This window comes from Lolium rigidum, chromosome 7 (assembly GCF_022539505.1).
Source record: "Lolium rigidum isolate FL_2022 chromosome 7, APGP_CSIRO_Lrig_0.1, whole genome shotgun sequence".
In the NCBI taxonomy this organism is placed as follows: domain Eukaryota; kingdom Viridiplantae; phylum Streptophyta; class Magnoliopsida; order Poales; family Poaceae; genus Lolium; species Lolium rigidum.
Window position 1 is genome coordinate 39,834,935 of NC_061514.1, and position 10,126 is coordinate 39,845,060.

At 46.5% G+C, this 10,126-nt stretch overlaps 1 pseudogene; it reads right to left on the reverse strand.

The window, feature by feature from the left end:
- Positions 1–319: 319 nt before the first annotated feature.
- Positions 320–10,126, reverse strand: LOC124674415 (annotated as a pseudogene).

Sequence of the window (10,126 nt, forward strand, 5' to 3'; positions counted from 1 at the left end):
ATGTATTTAATTATATTTTTTCGATGTTTTATATATAATTTGTTTATGTTCAACCGATTTGAATATTATTAAATAGTTTCTTTCTAGCCAAAAAAATATACTTTTAATGTTTGGGGGCGGCGTTTGGGGGACGCGGCTGGGGAGCGACGTCCCCCAAACGCGGCACGAACAAAACACGTCCCCCAAACGCTCAATCCGACGCGGTTTGGGGGACGGTTTGAAGGACACGGCTGGAGATGCTCTAACAAGTGCAAACCTGGCAGGTGCCGCGGCTTAAACTGACACTTTGATAGCCCCAGCCAGCAACCAAGGGACACCCGCAACCAAGAAGCCGCCCGCCGAGAAGCGTGCAACTATTTCCCCTTGTGGAGAAGAGCCGGGCAATCGCCAGACACGTGCGGGGCATGCATAAGGGCATCTCCAACCGGGCGACCCATCCCGCGGGCGCGCGTCCGGATGGGTCGAAACGGACAAAAACCCGGCCCAACGCGCGGACCCATCCCTAAAACGGACGGCGGGGGCGTCCGGATCGACGCAAACCCGGCCCAAATCTTGGACGGGTTTGCGTGGCCGCGGACGCGAAAGGCTGGTCGCTCGCGTCCTCCCTTGTCCGCCCCTGGCCCGCCTGTCTGCCTCCCAAAACACAAGCCCGTCGCACACATCTCCCCACCGCTCCGCCGCCACCCACGGACCGGCGATTTGGGAGCGCGTCGACGCCGGCCATCGTCGTCGAGACGCCGGCAAGCGGGGCGGAAGCAGAGGTCGAGGCCCCGCGCTGCTTTCGCCGCGTCGTAGCAGAGTCGGAGGACGCCGCCGCCGGCGCTGTTGTCCTCTCACCGTCGCGACACCTCCCGCCGTTCGCAGCTGCGCCGTTTCCGCCGGAGGTGAGCTCTCCTGCCCGTGTTTCCAGACGGCTGAGACGGCCATGCCTGCAGGTTCCTACGGAAGCATTTCGATCGCCTCCGCCTGCGAGGTGTTCGTTGAAATGCTCGAACTCAAATGTGTCCCTTTTCAGATCATGGTGGACAGCGACGACGAATACTACTTCAAGAACTTCATCGACACGTCGTCGAAGAGGAGTCCGACGACGAATTTTTCACGGATGCTGCGCTGCTCATCCACGAGCACATTGTCTCGCAGATTCCCGTGCACCGGGGGTCCTTGCCGGGCCGCGCGGCCGCCTTGGACCGCGAAAGAGAACGCGGCCACGACCAGCTCTTCAGAGACTACTTCCAACCGACACCAATTTTCGTGCCGGCATTGTTTCGCCGTCGTTTTCGGATGAGCAGGCCGCTGTTCCGCCGGATAATGGATGGCGTGAAGATCTACGACGACTACTTCCGTGCGAAAGTGGATGCACTTGGCAAGGTAGGCCTCTCTTCGTACCAGAAATGCACGGCAGCGATTAGGATGCTCGCATATGGCGTTGCCGGTGATTTCGTAGATGAGTACACGCGCATGAGTGAGTCAACCGCCCTGGAATCGATGTACAGGTTCTGCAGAGCAGTGATCGGTTCGTTCGGAGAACAATACCTCCGGCAACCTAATGCAGAGGACACAGCTCGTCTGTTGTCGATCAACGCTGCCAGGGGGTTTCCTGGGATGCTTGGCAGCATAGACTGCATGCACTGGGAGTGGAAGAACTGCCCCTTTGGTTGGCAGGGGCAATACAGCGGCCATTCTGAGGGGTGCACAGTCATTCTTGAAGCTGTTGCTTCCCATGACACATGGATTTGGCACTCATTCTTCGGAATGGCTGGCTCGCACAATGACATCAATGTGCTGCAGCGCTCTCCGGTGTTTGATAGGCTAGCGTACGGTCAATCCCCTGATGTGGATTTTGAGATCAATGGCCACCACTACACCAAGGGGTACTACCTTGCTGATGGTATCTATCCACCTTGGGCTACACTCGTGAAGACAATCCGAAACCCCACCTCAGAGCAGGAGGCAAGGTTTGCCAAAGAGCAGGAGGCAGCCCGGAAAGATGTGGAGCGGGCGTTTGGCATCCTCCAAGCTCGGTGGGCTATCGTCAGACACCCTGCCAGAGCCTGGGATGTGCAAACTCTGTGGGAGGTGATGACCGCTTGTGTAATCATGCATAACATGATTGTTGAGGTAGAGCGGGATGATTCACTCTTTGATAATGACTGGGAAGGCCAAGGAGAGTTGGTTACTCCTCAAGGTGCTCCGGCATCATTCCAGGACATTCTTCATGCGCACCATGAAATTAGAGATCTGGCTGTACACAACCAGCTTCAGGCTGATTTGGTCGAGCACATGTGCAGCATGTAGGCAGCAATGCTGCAAACAACAATGATGAAGGAAATCCTGAAGCCTAGAGCATTTGTATCGTTTTTTCATTTTATTTGAACAATACTTTATCCTTGATTACATGGACTATGTAATGTGTAATACATTTTGAGCATTTGAACTATTTTATATATTTTATATAATACGTTTTTGCGTTTTTATAGTGAATTTACAAGAAAAACATACCATAGGGCAACGCCGACCCAAACCCCGCGTTGGGCGCAGCGCGCGACCCAAACGGACGCGCGGACGCGGGGCGACGTCCGCGCGTCCGCTCGGCCACGCAAACGGCCCAAAACGAACGGCCCAGCGCGTCCGTTTGGGTCGCCCGGTTGGAGATGCCCTAACCCCCGCCGACGCCTTTGGTTCCGGGAACGGAACGCCATCAGGGCAGCCCCATGTGACCCCCACTGCTTGTGGCAACATCATCGTCTTCCTGGAGGTTAATTAGATAGTATAAGTGAAATCGGCCGGTCAGTTAGCGGCTGATAAATGAATGAATTTCTATTTAGTATGCGATCAACATGACATAGTATGTACTTATGTACCTCCTTTTGCTCGGAATCGTCATCAGCGCCGTTATCATCAACATTATCACCATTGTCATCATCTGTATCGTCCTCAGTGTCAGTGTCCGCGTAATTGTCGTCGTCATCGCCGTCCGTGGAACCGCTGTTGTCCGGCTAGAGATGAGACACACATAAAACGGTGAGCAGGCAATCAGGTACATATGGTATATATTTGTAGTGATGGGCCGATAAGATCGAGTAATATATGCACGTACCTCCTCTTCTTGGTCCGTAGCTGCGTCATCATGTAACAGGCTCTTGAATTTGGTGACAAAGCCACGCAGCTCTTGTTCACCATACCTCCCAACTCGAGGCTCATCATCATCACGTAACAAAGTCTCCAGTGATTTAATCATGCAACGTAGCTCTCGCTGATCTGCAGTTATTTCCTCTGCATCGGGTCTGTCCAAACCATGTAGGATCGACCCGAGTGCGTCAATGAGTCGAGCTGCCTTCGGCCTGAAGTTCTGTACGAATATCTCGATGTCGAGTTCCTCAGCATTGGGATGGGCTAACCCCGCTTTCCTCAGGACTGCCTTCGCTGCCTTCACTTCCCTGCGGCCGCTTTTAGCGCAGTCAAGCCGACAAATGACAGAAACAAGTGAACGAATGTTACTATTCCACGGCACCAAGTTGTCTTTTCTTCCAGGGCTGGCACTGTAATACAGTGCCTCAAGCATCGGCAGTGCTCCTGCTCCAATAGTGATCTCTATGTTCGTTGCTAGAAATCTCAGCTTGTTAAACTCATAACTGCCAAAGGTATATGATATGCACTTTTCCTCCCCACTCTGGAGAAAGAGCCAGCGGAGCGACGGCAACCTTCCGAGGGCTTGCAGACCCTGAGTTTCTACCACCTCCACATACAACCACAAGTCAGAGAGAAGAGGAACACACAAAGAATTGATCCATGATGGCATCCTGGGTATAACCAGTCTCTCTAAACAAAAGAAATCAAGCTTTGAACTAGGTGCCAAGTCATCCAAGCTGCCGGAACTGACACAAAATTCCTTATTAAAGTAATCCATTAATCCACTGGAGTCGATATCTAGACTTTGTTTTTGTTTTTTGAAACGGGTTATATCTAGACTTTGGATTTTGTGCAGTTTGCACAGAGACTCTGCCAGAGCCTTGCCTGCGGTCTCTTCACATTCGTTGAAATGAAATTGGAGCACCCTCAAGTTAGTCAGCTTCCCCAAATCCGTGAAGAAGTTAGGGCAATTGTCCACCAAATGTAGACGCAGCTCTTCAAGGCATGTTAGCTTCCCTATCTCTCCCTTCATACTTGTACCTTTATTAGCCCACAAGCACCTCAAATTCTGTAGGTCACCAACAGACGGCGGTAACTCACTTATGGAACCTCCCCTTACATCCAAAATCTGAAGAAACTTCAGATCATGACCTATGCTTGTTAACTTTACTCTTCACCAGCCCTAGATACCTCAGATGTACCAACTTCCCAAGATGCTCGAGACTGTGATCTTCCAAAAAAACCACAATCCTCAATAACTAACACACGTAACACATTAAAGCTCAAAAGGAGGGGCAACTTACTATCACCACATGTGATAGCACTAAATGACCTCACTTGTTTCATTTCAATGCTAGAGCTGTGTTCCACACTTCTTCCGTGAAGTGCCAATCTGTGAACCCTATTGGTTCGTTTGCCTGGCAAATGGGTGTTGTGTTGTTCCATGTCATATACAGTAACAAAGTTTATGTCGCTTGACATGGTGCGGATGAGATCGAGCACCATGTCATGGACAAGACAACCTTGTTTCTTAGGTTCATATATTTTATTAGGCTTTATCCACCGGACCATGCTTTTATTAACAAGCTTGTTGAAATAGATCTCCCCTAGCTCATATGACCCCATCCCTTCTTTATCAGGGACAAATCCTTCAATGATCCACCTCCATATTAGTGATTTTTTCTCAATAAAGTAATCTTCAGGAAACATACTGAGATACAATAAACATGTCTTTAGATTGGAAGGTAGATCATAATAGCTAAAAGACAGTATCTTTCTTGTGTTTTGGATGACTTCACTATCTTCATGCCCAAAACCAATTGCATCATACACCTTAGACCAATCTGCACTTGGTTTACCAACAAGCAAACTAGCTATTGTAATGATAGCTAATGGCACACCACCACATTTCTTTAAGATTTTGTTGATCACTTCATCGGGTTGGTTATCCCAACGTACTTCTTCACCACCACATGTTCTTGTATAGAATAGCAATTTGGAGTTATCATTGGAAAGTGGTTCCATGTGATAGATCCTACCCGCTCTTGCGGCAACATCAACAATACGAGTAGTTATGATAATTTTACTTTCTGGATGACTATCCACAAAAGCACACTTAATTATTTCCCATGTTTGTATGTCCCATAAGTCATCAATGACAATAAAGTACCTATTCACGTGAGAAGGCAAAAATTATAATTAGCAAAAAAGCTATATAGCTTACTAGTATCCACTAAAATAAGAAGCATGCTATGACACACCAGACCCAAAAAAAGGCATTAAGAATCTTAGAAGAGATTGTATAAAATACATCACAACCTTTCAAATATCCTCAATTATTTTCAGATAGATAACTCTAGATAAATAGGTGTGTATTGTAGTAGCAAAACTAGAGACAGTTGACTGAAGGAGTAATCCATGTAACCATTCAACCAATGCAACTGATGGTAATCTTGAGTCGATCTTTAGCCAAAGAATAGATGTCCAGTGTCACATATGCTATAATAGCCACACATTAATTTCCATTTCTATGGTGTTTAATGATAGCTTTTCATATGGTTATCAAATCAGAGCGCTTATGGTTTTGGCCAAACACACAAAGAGATAATTTGCGGAGGCGGCAACAGGCACGTTTGGTCGCTTTGGGGCAGAGAACGATAAGGGTGGTCATTGTAATGGCAACGACCGCATCGGCGTTAGAGGTGGATTTCCCATGGCGAGTGCGAGGAGTTGGCTCCGGTACGTGTGTAGGCCCCACGAACCATAGTGGTGGAGCAATATTTGGAGGTGATAATGCTTAGCATGGACCACCAACGGTGTTTGGTGGTGTTGTGGGCTTCGCTGGTTGTGTTGCTGTTGGCCAATCCTAGGACACTGGCCCTAGATCTGGCCAAAGTGTCATCAGCCACCAAGGTAGAGCACAACCCTGTCAAGGCTAGGGCAAGCCTTATTCAGAACCGGCTCTAGTTTGAGCGTTATGCTTAATGTGTCAACTCAAGTTCAAAGCTAGGTCTCCTCACAGGGTGCTCGTTCTCCAGGATGGTATGGTTTGAGGTCCTCTCGTGGATCAGATCCACATCAGGACCCCCCTCGGCTGAGGGTGACTTCGCGGAGTGGTGGTCGCTGGTGGTGCGGACCACCCCTAGCCTATTGCGCAAGGGCACTTCGTCGGTGATCATGCTTACTGCATGGTGGATATGGAAGCATCGGAACGCGGCGGTCTTCGACAACGCGCGGCCTTCGGTTACGACCCTATTCAACGACATAGTTGCCGACGCGCGGCTCTGGGCGGACGCGGGCGCCCGAGGCGTGCGCCTTTTGCTCCCCTAGATTAGTTTTTCTTTTTCTTGGATCGAGTTGTACGGCGTGGTGTTCGTCCGTGCACGGACTTGTACATATAACCTTCTTTTTCTATCAATACATCGAAACGCAAGGCTTTTGTGTTTTCGCGAAAAAAAGTTCAAAGCTAGGTTGTTGTGCGGCTTGACTGTGAGTGTGTGGGTAACAATTTGGGGAAGGCTAGCTGACGGTCACCCATGTCGAGGGTTGCTTCCGCCGAGGTCAACAGTCGCCGTCACCGTCTTCGCCGTGGCCAGCCGTGTGTTCACCAACTTTGATAAGCACTAGTAGAAAAAGGGGCTTCCGTCCAAGCCTTTAGTACCGGTTTCCTTACGAACCGGTACTAAAGGGTGCATTAGTACCGGTTGCACTGCCCAGGCCGCCTGCAACCTTTAGTACCGGTTCGTGTCACGAACCGGTATTAAAGGGTTGGCGTCGCGACACGGACTGGTACTAAAGGGTAGACCTTTAGTACCGGTTCGTGTCGCGAACCGGTACTAAAGGTTTTCCTGCTCCCCACGCACCTCCACCCCCCGTGGATCGCTTTTTTTGCTTTGTATAATGTAAAATACAAATGAAAATGATAAAAAATTCAAAAAATAAAATGTTTTCGGATTCTTGTATGTTATGCAACCTACTATTTGGTGAAATTAAGAAATTCAAGTTTTGACTTTTTTTGTAAAAAAAATTTAAAAAATGGTAAAACCGCATTAACTTTTGCATACGACGTCGAAAAAAAAGTATAATATATCGAAGTCATCGTGGGAAAAAGTTACATCCGAATTCACCCGGGTTTACCCGGTTAGCCAATTTTTAGATTCTCAAAATTTCAAATGAAACTATGAAAGCAGGAAGATTGTAGATTTTTTCCAGAAATTTAGAATTTTATATATTTTTAATTTTTTTTAAATTAAAATTAATAATTATAAGATTTTTTGAATCCCATAATATTACTATTACTTTTAGCAAATTATAAGATTTTCAAATTTTCAGGTTTTAGGTTTGGCAAAAAAAATATAAAAAAATTAAAAAATAATTAAAAATAATAGGATTGATATGATACTTTTGTTTATTTATTTATTCAACATTATTATTATATCATTACTTTTGTTTATTAAAAGAATTATTTGGAATTTAAACAATAAAGAAGTGTGACATCAACCAACATGTTAATAGGATGATACTACTATCAACAATATGCGCGCGAAGCACTTGGAAGTGGAACGGGAAGGAACTCGGAAGTTAAGCGTGCTAGTGTTGGAGTAGTGTGAGGATGGATGAATGACCGGGAAGTTTGACCACGGGTAAGTAATTTGACTAGAGATTAAGTGTAGTTAGAGACTAACGGAAATACTAGAAATTCTGAAGAAAAAAAAGAGGGAGTGAAAAATAATTAGAAAAAAAAGGATAAAAAAAATTAAACGAAATAGCCTTTAGTACCGGTTCGTGTTACGAACCGGTACCAAAGGTCTCCAGCCCCGCGGGCTCCTCCGTGCCCACGTGGAGGAACCTTTAGTACCGGTTCGTAAGGAACCGGTACCAAAGGTGGGAGGCTTTAGTACCGGTTCCAAAACCGGTACTAAAGGGGGGTTTCTCTACTAGTGGTGGAAGGTTGTGGTGGGCCTGGGGGTCCTCTCTCTCCCTCTTTCGGTGTGTTGTGTTGCGAAGAAGAAAAAAGAAAGAAATCAGGGGAGAGGAGAGACAAAGAGGGTGGAGATAAAGGGGATAAGGGTGGGGGATATGCGTGTGTGACCATTGTTGCGCACGTTGAGCATGGATATATTCACCTCGAGAAGATCCGCTTTTGCAACATTTTCCTACTAAATGCTCTATTGGGTACAAGAGAACCCGAAAATAAGTACTAGAGAAAATGAGTTGTGTTTGCATACATGCACTGTGATCGCATATGACTCCTTGTAGTGCATGTTATGTATGTTCTTTTTGTTTTGGCCTTTTCTTGATATAATTTACTTGTGGAATGATATAAATAAGGATTCATTACATAAAAACTAAAAGAAACTAATAGGAATGATGTTAAAATATACATGTTACAGTTTTTACCAGATGAAGGAAACAAAATATCATAAAGAACAAATCCAATATATATCATCGTCCTTATTTGCTCAACCAAAGCTTGAGTTGCATTGCAATTACCTTCGGAGTTTTAGTTTATATGTCATACAAAATGATTAACCACGCCCATATTAGTGTATATTTCATGTCACCAAAACATATAAGCCATATAGTGTACCTAGGGGCATATGTGACATAAAGAAGTTAAGACTAACATAGGAAGAGATTTACCTCTTGCCTGCAAGGACTTTTTGCAGCTGGTTGATCAGCTGCCTCTCATCCATTCTTTCTGCAGCTCTGTACAGATCTATGTCAAGTTCAAAGAGGATGTCACTGAGAACTTTCTTCGCGCCTTGGTTCTGACCAACTGGAACAAAACCTTGACACTCGTATGTTTTGCTAAGCTTGTCATACAATGCTTTTGCAAGGGTGGTCTTGCCCAAACCTCCAAATCCAACAACAGAGACTATCTTGAGATCTTTTTGAGACGTGTCAGCACCCTCGAACAAGAGCTTCATTAGCTCATCAATTGGCTCACCAATGCCAACAAGGTCGGAGACCTTTTTGTATAGAGCCGAGAGACGAGGGTCAACTGTTGTTGATGCATGATTAGCAACAATATCATTGATCTTGTACCTCTCGTACCTTTCTTTGATCTTCATAACTTGGCTCTCAATGTCTTTGATGTCACCGGCAATTTCATGGCGCGCATTGAACTTGGTGAATTTATTGCGGGCCTTCTTCAACAAGTGCTTGATTTTCGGCTTGGTTGGCTCAACACCCTCAACGCGCATCAAGAAGGAGTCGAGGCTGTCCTCAATGGCATATGACAGTTCCCTGACCTCATTAGCCCAAATCTTGACCTGCGGGTCAAGTTGATCCAGCGGCACGCTGGATACCTTCACAAGGGCCCCTTGCATGCCCAGGAGCTCACCCCTAAGGTCTCCAATCCCCTTCTTCACGCTCTCCTTCAGGTTGTACTCTTGTATGAGCAGCTTACCAAGCTTGGGGATGAGAGAGCTCATCGCCCCCGTGCCGAAATCCATGCTCGACTCTCACTCTCTCTCTCTCTCTCTCGCTTGCTAGCTTGGTGCCTTTTTTTCTTCTTCTATTTTCTCTCTTGTTGTCTATCTCTTTTCAGAAGCTCTCTCTTACTGGCAGTGGCTGGGATACTGTCCCTTGTAAGTGTACTGGTTCATGTACTGCTTCTATTTCATAGCCTTCACATTCACCCTTCTTTATTTTCAAGAAGGAATAAGCTTTTTGTCCTTAATCATCACCTCCTCACTGCATATTCAAAAAATAATCTGTAAACAACAATTTCCATCACCTTGCTGGTTTGAACTTTCCCCAATTTAGATGCAAAATTCAGAGCTAAGAAGACAAGAAAAAGTAAAACTAAAATACAAAATTACCTTAGGGACAGGAATAGGACCTTGCACAACCTCCATCAGTGGTGGATCTAGAAGTAGAGGAGGAGCAAAAGAGCTACCAGGTAGGCCGACCGCGCCACTGCCAGGAGCCTCGACTTCGGCTGCTGGCTGCTGCTCACCGCGGACGGCGCCGGCGACCAACCTGAGCTGCC